At 41.2% G+C, this 20,661-nt stretch overlaps 1 protein-coding gene across 2 annotated transcripts in view; it reads right to left on the bottom strand.

Moving 5' to 3' along the window:
- DYRK1A (dual specificity tyrosine phosphorylation regulated kinase 1A) overlaps positions 1–20,661 on the bottom strand; it is a 222,192-nt gene that overhangs the window by 193,303 nt on the left and 8,228 nt on the right. The window lies entirely within an intron of this gene.

Genomic DNA, 20,661 nt, shown 5'->3' with positions numbered 1-20,661 from the left:
CTCTAGGTAGCCACGTGCAAAAGAGTGAAGTTAGAGCCCTACCTCACACCACAGACAAAAATTAACTCAAAATGGGTCAAAGACCTGAATGTAAGAGCTAAATTATAAAACATTTAGAAGAAACCATAGGAGTAAATATTTATGATCTTAGATTTGACAGTGGATTCCTACATACCATACCAAAAGCACCAGCAACAAAAGAAAAAATACAGAAATTGGACTTCATCAAAATTTAAAACTTTTGTGCTTCCAAGAACATTATCAAGATAGTCAAAAGACAGCCCACAGGATGGGAAAAAAAAATACCTGCAAATCATATATCCAGTAGGTGACTTGTATATAGAACATGTAAAGAAATCTTACAACTCAATAATAAAAAATTAAATAATCCATTTTTTTAAATGAGAAAAGGACTTGAATAGACATTCTCCAAAGAAGATATACAAATGGCCAGTAAACATATGAAAAGATGCATGATATCATTAGTCACTAGGTCAATACAAATCAAAACCACAACCACAATGAAGTACATCATTGGGATGGTTATAAAAAAAAGGCAGGTAATGACAAGTGTTGGCAAGGGTCTGGAGAAATTGTAACCCTCATACTTTGCTCTTGGGAGTGTAAAATGCAGCCGTTGCTTTGTAAAACAGTCTGGCATTTCTTCAAAAAGTCAAACATAGAGTTGCCGTATGACCTAGCAATTCCATTCCTAGGCAGGCAGCCAAGAGAAATGAAAACAATATGTCCACATAAAGACTTCTACACAAATATTGATAGCAGCATTATGCATAATAGCTAAAAGGTGAAAACAATCCAAATGTCATCAACTGATGAGTGGATAAACAAAATGTGGTATATCCATACGGTGGAATATTAATTGGCCATAAAAAGGAATGAGTACCAATACAAGCTACAGCATGGATGAACCTTGAAAACATTATGGTTAAGTGAGGAAAGCTGGTCAGTCAAAAAGGCCATATTTGTATGATTCCTTTTATATGAAATGTTCAGAATAGGCAAATCCACAGAAACAGAAAGCAACTTGTGGTTGCCAGGGGCTGGAAGGAGAATGGATTGGGGCTGACAGCTATTGGATGCAGAGTTTCCCTTTGGGGATGACAAAAATGTTCTGGAATTTGATAGTTGCAACATTTACACAACTTTATGAACATACAGTAAATTTTATGTTATTTTGTTTTGTTTTATTTTTACTTTAAAAGGGTGAATTTTATGGCATGTGAGTTATGTCAATACTTTTTTTTTTTTTTTGTGGTACGCGGGCCTCTCACTGTTGTGGCCTCTCCCGTTGCGGAGCACAGGCTCCAGACACGTAGGCTCAGCGGCCATGGCTCCTGGGCCCAGCCGCTCCGCGGCATGTGGGATCTTCCCAGACCGGGGCATGAACCCGTGTCCCCCGCATCGGCAGGCGGACTCCCAACCACTGCGCCACCAGGGAAGCCCAGTCAATACATTTTTTAAAAAAGAAAATATAGTCCTGGTAATTCTGTGTCCCTGATGGTGATCCTCACACATATGAGACAGGGGTTTGGAAAAGCAGGTGGTTTCTCTGACCTGTTTATGTAAATCAGATTCTACTTTGATAATTACATTCTCTTCATCAATGTCTCAAAAAGTTTTGGGAGGGTGGGAGGGACAAAAGGGCAGAAGGATATTCATACAGTAGAATATAATAACAGTTAAATGAACTAGAATGAATGAAATGAATGAATGAATGAATGAAAGGAATCCATCAGTATGGATAAAAGCTAAAAACAATGATAGGAAAGAAAATAAGTTGCAGCATAATATAACATTTGTTTTAAATTCATGAACATGGGAATCGATATTATGTATTGCTATGAATCCGTACATTGGTAGTAGTTACGTGAAAACCTGTCCTGGGGACAATAGCCACCAAATTCAGAATAGTTCTTGCTCCTGGGAAGGCAGAAGATGCACTGGACCCGAGATGGGTACAAAGAGGTCTTTGATTCCAGCTACAATATTTTAATTTAAAAAATAATCTAAAGTGGATACAGGAAAACGTTAGGATTTTTCAAATCCATGCAATGACTACCTGGATGTTTGTTATCACTAAATACTCTTTGTCATTATTTGTTAATAAAGCGATGTTTTCCAAACTTCAGGTCACTTTGCGTAAGCAGTTCGTGAAATCAGCTTTGTGGCTCATAACAACACCTTTTCAAAAAAGAGAGAGGACTTCCCTGGTGGTCTAGGCCGGTTGGGGAAGTTCCGCGTGCCATGCGGTACAGCCAAAACGAAACAAAACAGAGAGAAAGAGAGAACATAATAGAAAATATCAGAATATTTAGGGAAAAAGTTAAATATTGTTTTGGATAACTTTGAATTCAGGGTTTACTGTATCGCTAGGCAGGCAGCCAAGAGAAATGAAAACAATATGTCTACATAAAGACTTCTACACAGATATTGATAGCAGCATTATGCATAATAGCTAAAAGGTGAAAAAGGGTACTGGACAAAAATATTCAAAAGTCCTTTATATAATATACGAAGTTATAGTCCAAACATACTAAATAGGTTGAACAAAATTCTTCTTATGTCTGACCGTAAGCAATTTTACCGTGTTAGTCTTAAACAATCATGTAATATGATAGGATACTTTATTTCATAGTCAGTCACATCTATAGAAGTACAATCTATAGAAGAAATTGTAGTTTAAGAGACCTTTGCATTTTTCTTTAAAATATTTTAAATTAAATATTATTTTAAGGTCTGAAGTTTGGAACGTAATGAAAATTTAGCCTGGGTTGGGGATGTATTGCTGTGAGGCCTCATCTATGTTTTTATTTCTTGTTAATAGCACCCTCACCGTGAAAGAATACGGCTCCTTGGAAAACTGATGTCAACTATTAATTGGTTCATTGACTCAGCTCTATTATTAGCTTTATTTTTGTGGTATAAATATTTCATGTTAACAAGGAGATCTTTAGGTGTTATCTTTGTGATTCTAAACCTTCAGTCTCATTCAATTCATGAACACCTGGAGATGCAATGAAGGCAGTCATCACGCTCTTGAGTGTAGAAATGGGTTTGGTTGGGGTTTTTGTTGGTTTTCTTTCCTTTTTTTGATCCCAGTATGTTTTGATCAAAACTGTCCTTGCAATGAACTCCTATTTCCATGAAGTAGAGTGGGTCTTCAGTGCTTGGAGCCATAACTAAGGCAGTAGGATGAATTGCTTTGAGTACACGTGTGTTACAAGAGCAAAAGCCTACAGTAGAAAAACCAGTCAGGAGTGGAGTGTTGCAAAGTCCAATCAAAGTAAACCTGAATGGATAGAAGGAGCAGATAAAGCTGATGGAGGAAAGGACCAATGAAAAGAAATGGACATTCAGATACTAAAAGGGTAGTTGGGGCTCCTGGCCTCAGGAAGACGTCCCAAAATGTGTCTACAGTGTGAGAGCATCCATATAATCAGGACAGCAATGGGTCATACAAGGAACAGATGGTTCCCTTGGGTTTTCCTACAGAGAACTGACTTTGGCCACCTTGAAAATGGGTAGGGATGGAGGTGAAATGGACAATCGCAACTTAAACTTTAAATACTTCTCCGCAAACCCACACCCCCGGAAAAGACCACTCTTAACCATAGTGAATATGTAAAGAATGAAATCAGATGCTCTGGAATACTCAACAAGCATTCTCCACCTCCACCTCCTACTCACTGCTCTAAATAAGAAGGTGTGCATAGATACATGAAGCCTTTTGGAGCTATTGGAGAGCATCCAAGATGCTTTCTTTTCTTGCACACATGCTTTCAACCTATTTGGAAAATATTCTACTTTGAGATAATGTTTCTTTTAAATCTACCAAATAATTTTTAATAAAATAAAAACCACTAAGTATATAGTCAAGTGTGTAGTTTTTTTAATATAAAAAAGCTATAGATCTTTGGATATTTTATCTTGGATTGCATCATCAGAGATGAATTGAACACAAACTCAAAGTTGCTATTTCCATTCAAGGGAAGGGGGGACACACACACCTGGTGTGTTTTTATTCACACACTAGCTGAACGGTGCTTGAGACCCACTCCCATTAGGGGTGACTGCCTTTGGAGTGACACATTTAGATCTCTAACTTAAAAAGCTTCTTCCTACTTTTGAACGTTGATAGTTTCGTGTCATTTCAGAGGTAATCCCCTGAAAAACTTCCCATTGGTGTTTTTAGAATTTCTTTTAATGGAAAATTTTAAACATATAGAAAAGTAGACAGACTCGTACAATAAACCCCAGTCACCCAGATTCAACAATTATCAGCTCAAGGTCAACTTTGTTTCATCTATGCCTCACCCACTTCCTGCCCTGTGGGATTGTTTAGAAGCAAATCCTGACATCATATCGTTTTAAGCATCAATATTTCAATATGTAACTCTAAAGACAAGGATGCTTTTTTAAGTGAAACATATTCATTGTTCCATTTTTGCACCTAAAAATTATTATTTCATAATTTCAAATACAGTCAGCATATTATATTATAGTCAGTAATTAAAACCAAATCAGTTTTTGAGGAAAGCTCTCATTTTGCACCATCAGGAAGACAATGTGGTCTGCCTTCCTGTCTGCAGAAGGAAGGGATGTGAGTTAAAACAAAGACAGGGATGGCCAAAGGGAAATATGATCGCACCTGGACTCGTGAGGACTCTGAATGCAGGGCAGAGCTGGATTAAAGAACCATAGAAGGACCCTTTATTCCAATAGTACTGGAGCATCTCAGGGGACTGAATGCAGCTCGGGAGGTCAGCTGGGCCCCAGAAGGGACTGAACTGGCAAATAAATGCAGTCACCCCAGGGGCGTCCTCTTCATCACACAACTCTCCTTTCTCCTTCCTAGATTTCTAGGCTGCTCCTTCCTCATGAGTAGAAAAAAGCAATGCTAAAGTTCTTGAGTTTTCCTCCTTCTCTGTATGAGAAACCAGCCCACAATGAGATGGGGATATCTTAGTCATAATCACAAGTTTCCAGGAAAAGGGGCTCCGATTGGGCCAGTTTGGGTAAAGTGTCCATTCTTGGTCCAATCATCAGTGACTGAGGCAGTGGGTCACATGTGTGTTACAAACATGGCTATCATGTTTGTAAACATGGCGTACCCATGTGGTCTGGTGGGTGGGCAGAATCTCCCAGAGATAGCCAAGGGCCACTATTCACCGGCTGGGTTGTTGCCAAGGAGGAAGGAAAGCAGAAGCATCTCTAGAGCTAAGGAGTCCACGTGGACCACTGTGTGCAGGCAGGAGGGCGTTCCTCTCTCCCCACGTGACAACAGGTGTCCCCAGCAGGGGAAGCGTTCTGTTCCGGACTGGGCCGTCAGATCCAGTCGACTCTTGCTTCCCTCCCCCTCAGCAACGTTTCAGAGCAAAGAATCCCCTGCAGGTTCCTCTCCAGGGATCCCAAGGTGAAGACCACCCTACCGGTCAGTGAGCAAAGGCTTAATCTGTCTCTAGCTCAGTCTTGGCCCATGGGGGTCGGTGGGGGGCATGAAAGAGAAAATGCTTTAACTACTATTTGTCTCCAGTCCAACACAGGTGAGACTCCTCGGCCTGAAAGCAGGGCTAAGAGACAGGTAAAGAGGACACAGTGTAAGAGGTGGAGATGAAACACAGCTGGTGGCTTAGAAGGAATTAAAGCTAAACTCAGCGAAGGTACCCAGGCAGCAAGGCCTTTACCTTCTTCATCTTCATCTTCACCTCCTTCATGGGGCACTCCTTATTCCCCTCCCTCCCTCCTTCCTGCCTTCCTTCTTTCCTTTCTTTTTCCCTCCCTCCCTCCCTCCCTTCTTTCTTTCCTCCTTCCCTCCCTCCTTCCTTCCTTCCTTTCTTTCTTTCCTTCTTTCTTCCTTTCCCTTCCTTCCTTCCTTCCTCCCTCCCTTTTCTCTTCTCTTCCCTTCTCTTCTCCTTTCTTTTCTTTCCTTTTCTCTTCTCTTGTCTTCTTTCTCTTTGCTTTTCTTCTCTTTCTTCAGTGTTCCTTAACCTGTGTTTTGGAGACCATCAGCATAAAAATCACCTGGGGGCTCATTAAAGATTCAGACTCTGGCCTTGCTTCCCAGACACCCAGTTTGGCAGCCTTAGGCCCCAGCCCGGGAACCTGAGTTTTTAACAAGTCAGGAGATCTTTTTTTTTTTTTTTTAATTTATTTTTGGCTGTGTTGGGTCTTCGTTTCTGCGCGAGGGCTTTCTCTAGTTGCAGCGAGCGGGGGCCACTCTTCATCGCGGTGCACGGGCCTCTCACTGTCGTGGCCTCTCTTGTTGCGGAGCACAGGCTCCAGACGCGCGGGCTCAGTAGTTGTGGCTCATGGGCCTAGATGCTCTGTGGCATGTGGGATCTTCCTGGACCAGAGCTCGAACCCGTGTCCCCTGCATTGGCAAGCAGACTCTCAACCACTGCACCACCAGGGAAGCCCAAGTCCGGAGATTTTTGATGCACTCCCAAGTATGAGAACCACTTGCTGTGGACAGAAACACCAGTCAAGTTGACCCCAGAATGTTCCATTCATTCTTTGCCCTTTGAACAGGATGAATTTTCCTGATATAATTGCCCCACATTTCTGTGGTGGTAGGGATGAGTGTAGCCAGCATACCACAGTTGTTAGTGAAGGCATTTAAGTCTACACCCTAAATACCTTTCCTCCTGCCCTGGGAGCTGCCCTAAACAGCTGCCTGGTTCAAGAAAAGCCCGTGAAGCTGGACTCCCAGTCACACCACCGTTCCCCCAAATCAGGGAAGCTTTTTGTTTGTTTCCCTCAATTCAACGTACTAACATTCTTGAACATGGCATTGGTACTGTGAGTACACTAATAGAATAAAAATTACGCTTAGAAATTGTACATTCTAATTTTGGAAACCTGATTTGATATAACAGTATCTAGATGTGTATGTCAAAGCACCCCTTGTGGAGAGATCCTCTCACATTTGGAAAGTACAATGGCTACCATGAATATTACAGGTGAGGCAACCTGTTTGTGCAACAGGCTGGCCCTGAAAGAATCATCTCTTAATTTCTCCTTTTTACAAAAACAGCTTCATTGAAGTATAATTTAAACATCACTCTTATAAGGGTATGGTTGGTGAGTTTTAGTGAATTTATACATTTATGAACCATCACTGCAATCCAGTTTTTCTAGCACTTCCATCCATCTGGAAAGCTACCTTTGCCTGTCTGCTCCCTGCTCCCACCCGTAGCCTCAGGCAACTGCCGTTCTACACTGTCTCTATAATTTTGTGTTTGCTAGAAATTTCACATAAGTGGAATCTTTAAGTATGCAGTCTTTGGGTCTGACAACTTTCACTTAGTGGAAAGTTTCTGAGATCCATCCAGGCTGTTGTGTGGGTCAGTAGTTTGTTCCTTTTTATTGCTGAGTAGTATTCCACTGGGTCGATACTTTCAATGTCTTGATTTGCTCTCAACTCTCTGAAACAGCACGTTTTCACATTGATATGGTGGGAATCTTCTCAGGACTAGAAACTGCAAACCTAGACACTTCCTACCTGTGTCTGTGTTGTCCGTTGAGGAAACGTGCACATCCTTTTGACTGTGTGAATTGGCAGAGAATATGAGAGGTTGTTTATCCTAGTGTGGGCCCAACACTTAGCTGTATTCCCAGATTTCAACTAAAGATACCTAGTTTTCAGTGAAAAATCATTGTATGTCTTTTTAACAAGATATAATTGTTTCTGCAGGTTTTTTTCCTGAAACATGCTAGTGTCCTTTATCAGGTCTTATCACTTATAATATGCCTATGAGTTTGATCACAATTTTATACGTATTTTACTGTAAGAAGATCAATGTAAAACTACATGCCTGAGTGCAAACGCATGTTTTATAGTTACCTTAATTCTTGGGTTCACGGTAATGGGCTGCAGCTCCTAAACCTGGTAAAAACTTGGTATTCCATGGATGCACTCCATGCATTTATTTTCGAGTGCATATTCTCTGGTTCAAATATCTTTGTGTGTATATTGCTCTGGAAATATTCTCTCAGCTTCCGAGGCATTCTCCAAACACTTTCTGACATAGCCAACATTCCGGGGTATTTGAGGAAGAGCTGCAGCTCTCTCCCCATGATCCATTTCCGGCTGCACAGCTGAGTGGCCCAAAGAGGAAAGAGCATCTAGTGGTTTGGAGAATTTAGTTCAGTCGGCCCTGGAGGTCTTTATTTTTAACAGTATGATTAAACAATATTTCTGACAGCACAGGAAATTAGACACATATTTACTAAGTGCTTCTTTTGAAAGGGGTACAATGCTAGGGCAACAAAGCAATGATTTATATACTTCATTCATTAAAAAGAAATTTCAGCACCAACGATGTGCTAAGTGGGGTAGGAGATACAAAGCTGAGTGATTCTCATCCTCAAGGAATGAACAAGTTACAAGAGGAGCTATGACGTTAGTGTTATTCCTTAGCTGATCTGTGTTGCTGAGGACCTTTGGACAGCAACACGTTCTCTCTTTGGTTTGCTTTGATTTGGTTCGGCAGGAAAATAGTTTTTGTATTATTCTGGAGACGGAAATCTTTTACTTCACCAGAATACAAGTTTCTTTCCAATCAGAAGAGCACAGGTGAAGTGGATCCAATTGTTTGCTGAGGTTGCATCTAAACACGTCTGCAGCTTAGGAGAAGCTCTTTCATCTTAAACTTGATGATATGAAACTTCTGTAACCATCACAGAGGACACATGGGATGTCGAGAACAACTTGGATGCTGCTTCCAGCTTTGCTGCTAATTAGCAAGGTGACCTTTGGCATCTACTTTGATCTCGCTGGGGCCTTGGTTATTTCATCTGGAGGAAACTCATGTCATTAAGTCCTTAGGTTCCTTTCAGCAAGAAGATTCCATGAGGCCTTTTTCACTGAGGGAACAAATCCCTGTCAAGTCCTTGTCTAATAATTATGATTAGACAACCTTCCTAAAGTTATTTGGTAACCTTCCTAAGGCTTTATGACTTTTCCATTCTTCAGGTGTTATACATCTTTTCTTTCCTTGAGTTTGTAATGGAGCAAAGTAAGAATCACATCATTGATACATATTGAAGTTTTAAATATTGATTTTGACTGGGCAGTAATGAGAAAATTAACTTTTATATTTCAGATATACACATATCTCTTTCTACCATGAAAATGAGAAAGTCAGGTCATTAATGTAGGCAAATGAGAAGTGAGACTTTCGGGTTTGTGTCATTTCTTCCACCCTCTGCCCGCCTCCAGTTTCAAGACTGGTAGACCATGAAGAAGGTGACAGAGATTGCACGATGTCCCAGTGTCCTGCTGTTCTTAAATAAGGGAAGGATAAAATCCCTGTCTTCATAATCTAAGAAGTAGTATTAGTGCATCCTTTATTTTCTTTTATTTGGTTGGTTCTGTTGGTTTGTTTGTCTTTTGGCCGCGCCACACAGCTTGTGGGATCTCAGTTCCCCGACGAGAGATTGAACCCAGGCCACAGCAGTGAAAGCCTGGAATCCTAACCACTAGGCCACTAGGGAACTCCCATCCTTTATGTTTCAATGATTAACTTCTTAGATGCCTGTAAAAGCTGGGACGAAGTTTTTATGAAGAACAATGGATGACAAAACGCCAAATCATAAAAATTAAAAACTTAGTGTTTATCCTGCTGTATCCTCGTATATTCCTGTATCCTTCTGTGTACATGATGCAAAGGAACTGGGCATAGGGAACACTGCTACATTTTGATAAAATGTGGATAAAATTCAAATATTCGGTTTTAGAAAGGTTTATAAATCTTCATTCTGATTAAGCAAATATCTGTTCTTCAATTTTTAAGAGGTGTATCAAGAAAATTGACCTGTAAGTTTAACTATAAAGTTTAGGTGTTAAGTCAGTCAGTCACCAATCAATTAGCCGTGGAAAATATGATCATATAATCAGAAAACATCCCTTTCCTTTCCTCATGCCTCAGCTGAAAATGGAAAGTGAAATGCCTGGATGTGATAAAGGCTTGGGATAAAGGCCAGTGTCCTAGACAGGCAAGAGTTACCACAGAGAGGAAATGACCGGGGAGCATCTGACAGCCTGTGGGTGAGTTGGGTTAAAGATGGAATCCAGTGAGTGATGAGCAAAGAGTTTTGCAAAATTGGATGTAAGCGATATGAAAGTAAGTTTCAAGTAAATGTTGAAATTAGATCCTGCTGCAAATGACAGAAAATCTAAAGTAACACTGGCTTAAACATGATTTAATGTTTTCTCTTAACAGCCGTATGAAGGGTGCCTCAGTCAACAGGAACCCAGGTTCCTTCCACCTTGTTGCTCACCATCCTCAACATGAGGCTTTACCTTATGGGCCAAGACAGCTCCTGAAGCCCCATCTAGGCAGCAAGAAGAAAGAGAGGGGCGGAGAAATGGTCTCCATTTAAGGACACTTTTCAGAAGTGACAAATACCACCTCCACTCATATCCCATTGCCTAGAATTTAGTCACATCGTCACAACTAGACACACAGTAAGTTGGGATTCTGGTCGAGGTTGGGATTCTGGTCGAGGTTGGGATTCTGGATTCTGGGTGCCTTGTGCTCAGTTAAGAATTGGGGTTCTGGGACTTCCCTGGCAGTCCAGTGATTAAGGCTTCACACTTCCACCGCAGGTACTAAGATCTCACATGCCGCGTGGTGCGGCTGAAAAAGAAAAGAAAGAAAAAGAATTGGGGTTCTATTATTGTAGAAGAGTGTATCTGTGTAGTAAAGAATTTAACCTTGCCCACAGAGAGGTCTGACCTTTGCCTTCCGCTTCTAATAGGTCGCCATGCTCAGTAGATGTGTCTTTGTTTAGGTTGGGGGCTGGCCATGGCAGAAAGTCTATGTAACTTAGGGTGATTTAGGGAGGGAGCTTTGGGTATTAGTTCAACTTCAAGAGGGGCTTGGGACTGAGATCAGCTATCTGATAAGTCAGCATTACTACATGAAGAAGCCCCAATAAAAACCCTGGACTCAAAATTTGGGTGGGCTTTCCTGGGTGGCAATGTTCCATATGTGTTGTCATACATCGATGCCCGGAGAGTAACACTATCCATGACTACACAGGGAGAGGACAGTGGAAGCTCCCTGTTGGGTGCTTTCCTGGACCCAGCCCTGTGCACTGCTTCCCTTGGCTGGTTTTAAACTGTATCCTTTCGCTGTAAAAAACGATAGCCATGGGTAGAACAGTTTTCAGCGAGTTCTGTGAGACTTTCCAATGAATTATTGAATCTGAGGGTGCTTTTGAGACTCCCCCAAACTTGTAATTGGTCTCAGAAGTGAGAGTGGTTTTATGTGGACTATGCCGTCTCTAATTTCATAGCATCCCAACCATTTCCTGATGACGGCCCAGTGGAGCAAAAGGACAGGCTGTTTGTGGCCAAAGGCTGTATGTGCTCCAAGACTCACTCATCTGCCCTGAAAGTGAGGGTACCAATATCTGAATAAGCTTGTAACTTAGTTGTGACATCCCAGCATGCTGCACAAAAAGATATTCTGCTCCAGAAGAAGGGGAGGATGTTGGAAGAGGAAGGAAAGCTGCCAAAAAAGCAAACTTGCCCTTTTGCCCTTATATCTATACACTCCTTTCTTCCCACACGTATACAGATGTATACCTTTCCCAAGAGCAGCGATTCCAAAGTCCCTCCAGCTCAGAGACCTGCACTGTGGGTGGTATACGGAGCTCTCCATTGGTCCAAAGGGACTCTTTGTGGTCTGGAAACCCACAAACTAAAAGAAAAGTTATCTGCTTCAAAATGAGCAACATACGGTCGTGCAGTAGGAAAAGCTAGTTACAATAAAACCTCCCATTTGGAAAAGGGGTTCATGGGAAGCACCTGGAAATCCTTGGCCCATAGCAGTGATCAAATCCTGTGGGAGCAGGAGTGGTGAGAACCCCTTCTCTGCCAGCAGAGTAGATTCCTTGGTCAGCGCATCTGAATACCCTCTGCTCTGGACCAAAGTCTCTTCTTGTTATCCTTCTGGCCCTGCCCGGCAGGAGGACTTCCCTGTCCCTTATCTTCAAAAACCACATTGGAAGTAAGCATTAGAGGGAATACACTTCTCAGGAGCTGAACAGATATGGGGTCCTAGGAGTTGCTTTACGGATTGCTGAGTCACCTGCGTTTGCAAGACAGTTTCCGGTTTCCTTAACAATATAATGAATACCCTCACACATTTAGTAGGCTTCTGATATGTTTGTTTCTGGTCTGTTCCATTTTAGGGTTGCCAGACTGAGCAAATTTAAAAAACAGAAAACACAGGATTCCCAGTTAAACCTAAATTTCAGATAAACAATGAAAAATACTCTAGAATTAAAATATTTGAGACATATTTTCCTTTAAAAATTATTCATGGTTTATCTGAAATTCAAATGTACCGGGGCATCCTGTGTTTTATTTGGCAACTCTATTCCGTGTTCAACTAACTGGAGCCCAAATACTTGCCTGGACAGTTTTTGTCTGAAGACTTTGGTCTTTTAGCTACTGTGCACTATGCTTCTCTTCACCTTAATACCTTGAGGACACATGAAATGATGGGCTCGGTTGGGAAAGTAAAACACCCTTACACTAAGGTTTACCTCTGGACTGGCTCTAACCCTCGGGCAGAAAAATTGAAGTATGAAGCCATTTGTAAAACTTGGAAACCTCAGTAAAACCATCTTTCCGGGCTGCCTTTGCTTGGGGTATGGAAGCAGACCCCAGATTATCAGTTTATCAGTCAAATGAAATCGTAGACTCCAGGCAGAGAGGGCTTCCTTGGCACAATAATATTCCCTGTTTACAGACTGGCTGACTTTCCCCCCGAGTTCACCTCTCTCTTGCACTTTGCAGAAAGTGGAAGGAAGCAGCCCAATGTGCTCCAAATTCTGATTTTTTTCAATCATTTTTCCCAGTGCGCAGCCTTGGTCAGCAGGTAGTACGCTTTCTAAAGTAATACTGGGAACATGCCACCAAATGTCATTTTTCCTACTAACGGTTGTCATTTTTCCTCCCTGCAGTATCTGAGCCCTCACCGTCCAATTGCTACCTCAGTGCTGCAACTTAGGTTCTGCCGCGTGCATCTTCCCACTTCTGGATACCCAACTCTGTATTAGTTATGACCGGAGTCGGCTGCCAGTGTTAGAAAGCACAAAATAACAGGCACTTAAGCAAGTGTATTAGTTTCCTGTGGCTGCTATAACAAATTACCGCATACTTAGTGGCTTCAAATAACACACATTTATTCTGTTACAGTTTTAGAGCTCAGAAGTTTGAGATGAGTCTTTTGCAACTAAAATCAAGGTTCATCAGAGCTGAGTTCCTTCTGGAGGCTCCAGGGAAGACTGTTTCCTTGCCTTTTCCAGTTTCTAGAGGCATTCTAGAACCTGCATTCTTTGGCTTACGGCTCTTCTTTCCATTTTCAAGGTGCATCGCTCCAACCTTTGCTGCTTCCATCACTGCATCCCCTTTTCCTGTCTCTGACGTTCCTCTTCTAAGGACCCGTTTAATTAACTTGAGCCCACCTGGATAATCCAGGATAATCTCCCTCTTTCAAGATCTTTGACTTAATCACAGCTGCAAAGTCTCTTTGTAAGGTAACACATTCACAGTTTCCAGGGATTTGGATGTAGACATCTTTTTTTGGGGGGAGAGGGAGTATTATTCTGTCTACTACAGCAAGAAAGAAGTTTCCTTCTCTCACACATAAGTGTAGGCAGTCAGGGCCAGGATGGAGGGTCCATGGTCAGGAAGAGCTCAGACTCTTTCTAAACTGTCCCTCTTCCATTCTCAGCAAGAAGTCTCCACCTCAAGGTCCAAGAGGACTCCTCAAACTGTAACCAACACATCCCAAAGTCTAGCCAGCAGTGGGAGGAAGGGGGAAAAGAAGGATTTACACCTTCTCTTTAAAGATACTTCCCAGGAGTAGCACACGTGGCTTCTACTAACATCCCTTTGGCCAGAACGTAGTCACGTGGCCACACCTAGTTACAAGGGTGATGGAGACACCCTTGTACAAATTCTTCTGGGCAACCACATACACAGCTGAGAAAAAAAATGGAGTTTTTACTACTCCAGAGGAAGGGGAGGACATGTACTGAGGGCATCTAGCATTCCCTCCAGAGTTCCTGACTAAACCTCTAAGATTACATGGACATTTTCAGAGAGTGAATTTAATTCACATGCAGGTGTGCTCAGTTCCAGAAGACAGACAGTTTTTGCCTTGTTACTTCTAGTCTCATGCCCATATTTGGAGTAATGTAACAGGAACCCTTTGTGTAGCACCCAGACATCAACGTTCCCTTAAAAAAAAATCAGAGACAGTCACGTAAATACCTTCTAGGGAAGAACGTGAAATGGAAGTTTGATGGTTCCAGAAATAAACAGGAGTTTTCCCTTCAGCGACTTCCTGAATGATCTAATGATTATCAGTGAATGGATAATTTGAGCTCTTGCTGAATGGGGGCGTGGCATCTCAGAGTGGAAGGGAAGCTCCAGGGCCTGGAGAACCAGGAAGTGAACACTCTTCCCTGTGATGACTACAAGTTTCACAAAGGCCATATGGTCATACCTGCTGCGAATGCGGGTTTAGGTGAGACGTGGGACCCTGAACCCCTCATGCATAGGGAGACCCCTTCTCACTCTCCCAGCTCATGTGTGAGCTCACATCGGGACCAGCTCCTAAAGTGTCTCTATTGGCCCACTTCTTTCCATCCTACCTTATTACTATGACCGTTGTCCAGTTACTAACGTCTCTTGCTAAGATTACTACATATGTCTCCTGAGATGCTTTGTGTGATGTTCCTCCCCTAATGTACTCTGCAGAGATTGCAGTCAGAAGGATCTTTCTAACATGCAAAGCTGATCAACTCATGTTATAGGTTGCACTGTGTCCCTCCAAAAAAGACATGTTAGAGTCCTAACCCTTAGTACTCAGAAACTGCCTTTATTTGGAAATAGGGTCTTTACAGAGATAATTAGGTAAAACGAGGTCACTGGAGTGAGCCCTACAATAATTCTTCACGTTCTACTGGAATTATTTGTTCAACCACCTCTCTTCCTTTCTAGGCTGTAAACTACATGAAGGGAAGACTATGTCTGTCTTCAGGATTTAGCATAATTCATAACCGGCATCCAGTAAGTAGATGTGAGACAACTCACCAAAGGAAGAGTAATATATGTTCCCCGTAAATTGTATAAGTATCTCTACTTCCATTTTCACCCCAACTTTTATTTTAAAACTTTCAAACATAGAGAGGAACTGAAAAAATTGTACAATGACGAGGCATTTACCACCTAGATCCTAGAATTAGCACTTGGCTAGATCTGCTTTATCACATATCTATCTACCCATCAATCTCTCTCATATGGTTATGAATTGTGAATCATAAGGGCCTTCAGGGTGCCTGGCAAACATGCTTGTTCAGTTTAGTAGATAGCTCTAGGACAGCAGACTGCCAGTCTTCCTGAAAGTCATATCCTTGGCCCTTTGCACTAGTGCTAGGATCATGTGGGTTTATAATTTTAAAATTGGAATTTTAAAAGTGGAGCTCTGCAGAGTTACCTAGCATTTCTTTTATTCCAGATCCTTACCTATTTTCAGTTTTGGTGTGTATTTAGCAGAGAGTATCTAACAAAACATTTTGTTCTCAGTTTAGGATTAGTGTGGAAACTACCCAGGAAAACCAAGAAGAGCTCCATGATGATGGAGAACATAAACCAATGGGGCAAGATATAACAACTGTAAATATATATACACGCAACATAGGAGCACCTCAGTATACAAGGCAAATGCTAACAGCCATAAAAGGGGAAATCGACAGTAAGACAATAATAGTGGGGGACTTTAACACCCCACTTACACCAGTGGACAGATCATCCAGACAGAAAATTAATAAGGAAACACAAGCCTTAAATGACACATTAGACCAGATAGACTTAATTGATATTTATAGGACATTCTATCCGAAAGCAGCAGAATACACTTTCTTCTCAAGTCCACCCGCAACATTCTCCAGGATAGATCACATCTTGGGTCACAAATCAAGCCTAGGTAAACTTAAGAAAATTGAAATCATATCAAGCATCTTTTCCGATCACAATGCTATGAGATTAGAAATCAATTACAGGTAAAAAAAAAACTGTAAAAAATCATAAACAGTTGGCACCATAACCGAGACAGAGCAGAGGATACCTCATCTGGAGGATGAGCCCCTTGGTGGGCAGCCATTGGCCTGCTCAGTTAGGGTCGGGGAGGGTGAACCAAAAGGTGGAACTTACCTACAGGGCTGTGGTAGCACCTGATATCTCCTTGCCACCTGGCCCGCCTGGAAGTCCAGGAAAACCCAGTAGTCTGTGGAGGAGTCCAGCGCACCACACTCCTATAGTGGATACAGGAGCTGGAGTGGGGACCTGGCCACTGCCATATTTAAACCTTGATAAGCTCCATCCCTGACACGTCCTTAGGCATTCACGAGCAATGGCAGGAAATCAAGTTAACTTCAGTGATTTTCCTCACGAAAATCTTTTACAAAACATCATCTTGTTCTATTTTCTTCTTAGTGGGTTCACACTGTAGAATTTTGGATAACTCCAGTACACTAACTCTCAGGGCATGATGGTCCATTGTTGATACACTGTATGAAGTTTACAGTTGGCGCATCAGCAATATCTCCTTGGTAATCGACATGGTAAACAGACATTCTACTTCAGGTAGGTAAATGGAAAGGAAATAACAAACCAGGAAAGGAGAAGCTTGGCACCAAATGTGAACTTTACACAATTTGAATTATCGGAAGGCTGTGGGAATGAAATTAACGTAGGAGATAAAATATATGGTCTTAACAAGTTTTCCTTTCCTTACAGCTTTTTTAATACCGAAAGTGTTTATGGTGTAGTATTCATCAATTTGCCTATTTGAGAGATATTTTAGATGTCTCCCCCATAAATGATAAGGCTCCTCTCTAAGGAAGAATATCCAGAAATGAGTAAATTAATCTTGTGTATAACTTGACTCCATCTTGCATTTCAATTACAAAAGCCAACATACCTGTGTGTGGCTTAGGATCATTTAAGTAGGTTTCTGGTTCTTGCAGTTGAAAGAATGCTGACTCTGCCCTTATGAATTCTTTTTTCCGCTTCTCAAATTTAATGGTAACTATTTTTTTAAATTTAATAGAAAATACTTTAAATTTGATGCTAAATATTTTTTTAAATAATGCATGTTTGTGAAAAGAACTAAAAAAGAACAAAAGGTACTCATAGTCCTAATCACCCCAGTACAGACACTGTTAATATTTGGGGGGCATTTCTTTTTCTGCTAGGATTTCTGTGTTTTTTTTTTTTTTTTTTTTGCGGTACACGGGTCTCTCACTGTTGTGGCCTCTCCCGTTGCGGAGCACAGGCTCCGGACGCGCAGCCTCAGCGGCCATGGCTCACGGGCACAGCCGCTCCGCGGCATGTGGGATCTTCCCGGACCGGGGCACAAACCCGTGTCCCCTGCATCGGCAGGCGGACTCTCAACCACTGCGCCACCAGGGAAGCCCTCTGTGCTTTTTTTGTTTGTTTGTTTAACTTAGAGACTTATGTTGCATGTACTTTTTTGTTTGCCTGTTTTTCACAGCTGTAATCATATTATAGCTAAAACTCTGAATTCTTTTTAAATTTTTATTTTAGCACAACCATTTTCTATGTTAGAATATGATCTGCATAACTGTATGACTTTTGAGGTCAACTTATGCAAATATAATTTATATAAAATAAGCCACACCTACCGTATATATACACAGTTTGATGAATTTTAACAAATGGATAACCTGTGTAACTAACTCGCACTCAAGATATAGGTTATTTCCTTCATCTTAAGAAGTACCCTCCTGACTGTAGTCTGTCCCCCAGCCTCCTCACGGGTATCCACTGATCCATTTTATGTCACTATTGGTTAGTTTTGCCTGCTTGGAACTTATATTAATTATGTAGTCTTATGGCTGGCTTCTGCTCAGCATGTCTTGAGATTCATCCATGCAGTTGTATGTATCAGTAGCGTGTTTTTTAGTTGTTGTGGTTGTTTTGTCTTTTTCTTGTAATACTGTGTAGTCTTGTTCTGTTTTTTTTTTTTAATTTTTGGCTGCGTTGGGTGTTTGTTGCTCCACGGGCTTTCTCTAGTTGCAGCTAGCGGGGGCTACTCTTCGTTGCAGTGGGCAGGCTGCTTATTGTGGTGGCTTTTCTTGTTGTGGATCATGGGCCCTAGAGCGCACGGGCTTCAGTAGTTGTGGCACGTGGGCTCAGTAATTGTGGCTCTCAGGCTCTAGAGCGCAGGCTTAGTAGTTGTGGTGCATGGGCTTAGTTGCTCCGCAGCCTGTGGGACCCTCCCAGGCCGGGGATCGAACCAATGTCCCTTGCATTGGCAGGTGGACTCCTAACGACTGCACCACCAGGGAAGTCCCAATAGCTTGTTTTTTGTATTGATAAGTAGGGATCCATTGTGTGGATATACTGCTATTTGTTTGTCCGTTCACCACTTGATGAATATTCGGGTTGTTTCCAGTTTTTGTCTCTTATCAATAATGCTACTACGAACATGCAAGTACGAGTCTTTGTGTAGACATATGTTTTCATTTTCTGGGTAAACACCTAGGAGTGATTGTGCTCAGCCGTATCATAAGGGTATGTTTAACTTTATAAGGAGCTGCCAAGCTGTTTTACAAAATGGTTGTTTCACTTTTCATTCCCATCAGCAAGTGAGGGTCCCAGTTCCTCCACAGCCTCATCGATACTTGGTATAGTCAAACTCTTTCATTTTAGCCATGCTAGTGCTGTGTAGTATATCTCGGCATACTTTTAATTTGCATTTCCATAATAGTTAATGATGCTGATCATCTTTAAGTGTGTTTATTGGCTATTCATATTTTTTTCTCTTGTGAAGTGCCTACTGAAGTCTCTTGACCGTTTATTAATAAGGTTGTTCGTTAGACAATATAAATCCTCCAACTTTGTTCTTCTTTTTCAAAACTACGTCGGCTGTTTTGAGTTCTTTGCATTATCGTGTAAATTTTTAAATCAGTTTGTCCATTTTTACCAAAAAGGTTACTGAGGTTGCTAAATGGGATTGCACTGAGTGGAAGAATGGTCATCTTAATAATATTGAGTCTTGTACTCAATAAACATGGAATATTTCTCCATCAGTTTAGGTCTTCTTTTATTTCTTTAAGCATAACCATGTTTTTAGTGGCTGATAATTTCTCACTGATTTGAAGGTATAGTTTACCAAACCAAGACTGTTTTGTCAAGTAGGTTTTTTCCAATTTTTCATTACTAATAATTTGCTGTGAATACTGTGATGTTTAAGGTTTTTTTTTTTCAAATTTAGGATTATATTGTTTAGATAGATTTACAACAGTCAAATTACCAAGTCAAAGAGTATTAACATTTAAGAAACTTTGGTATATACTGCCAAATCTTTTTCTACCTTTGTCATACCATTCACATTACTATTATAAATGAATGAAGATGTTTGTTCCGCCTCTTATCTGCCAATATTGAGTATTTTTTGCTAAATGAATCTCTGAAATGGAAGATTCTTACTAGCATTTCTTTGGGTTTTTTTTTTCTTTTAAGTTAAACATTTTTGCATATGTCTGCTTACTACTTAATTTCCTCTTTTGCAAGTGTTATTCATATCCTGCGTTTTAAAGTTCTTCTTATAGATTTGACAGTCAAAATCTTAAGAATGGGGCTTCCCTGGTGGCACAGTGGTTGGGAGTCCGCCTGCCGATGCGGGGGACACGGGTTCGTGCCCCGGTCTGGGAGGATCCCACATGCCGCGGAGCGGCTGGGCCCGTGAGCCATGGCCGCTGAGCCTGCGCGTCCGGAGCCTGTGCTCCGCAACGGGAGAGGCCACAACAGTGAGAGGCCCGCGTAATGCAAAAAAAAAAAAAAAAAATCTTAAGAATGATCCCCCAATGACTTTCACCCTTGTATAATTTCATCCCTTTTGAGTGTGGGTAGAAGCTGTGAATACGATGAAATATCTCTCCCAGGATTATGTTGTTATGTGGCATGGTTAACCTTAAGATAGGGAGATTGTGCAGCCAAAAATAAAATAAACATTAAAAAAAACTATATTAAAAAAAAGTCTATGCCTAACTTGTTTTATCATTTCCTTTTATTATTATTATTTGTTTTTTGGCTGTACTGCACAGCTTGCAGGATCTTAGTTCCCTGACCAGGGATTGAACCTGGGCCCAGCAGTGAAAGGGCCGAGTCCTAACCACTGGACTGCCAGGGAATTCCCTGTTTTGTCATTTCCTGAACTCTTAATCCAACTAATTTTTGGCAGGAGGAGGGGATAGGAGAGCTTATGGTGAGAGAGCAAAATCTAAATGAATTTTTCTTCTATCAAGTCATTTAGTCTAATATCATTTGCCAAATAATCCTCTGTTTTCTACAGATTTGTGATAACTCGTTTATCATATATTAAAATCTTAAATACTAATATATTGGTGTCTGTTCTGAGCTATCCTGTCCAACTGATCTTATGCCAGAATGATGTGGTTTTAACTCTTATAGCTCTACTTTGTGCTAAGTAGGACTCTTTTCCCTGCAATTAACTTTTTTAAAAGATACATCATTTTTTAGCATTCATTATGTTTTCAGAAGAATTTTAACGTGATTTCATTAAATTC

This window comes from Grampus griseus, assembly GCF_964374135.1.
Source record: "Grampus griseus genome assembly, chromosome: 5".
Lineage (NCBI taxonomy): Eukaryota > Metazoa > Chordata > Mammalia > Artiodactyla > Delphinidae > Grampus > Grampus griseus.
This window is presented reverse-complemented; position numbering and strand designations above follow the sequence as displayed.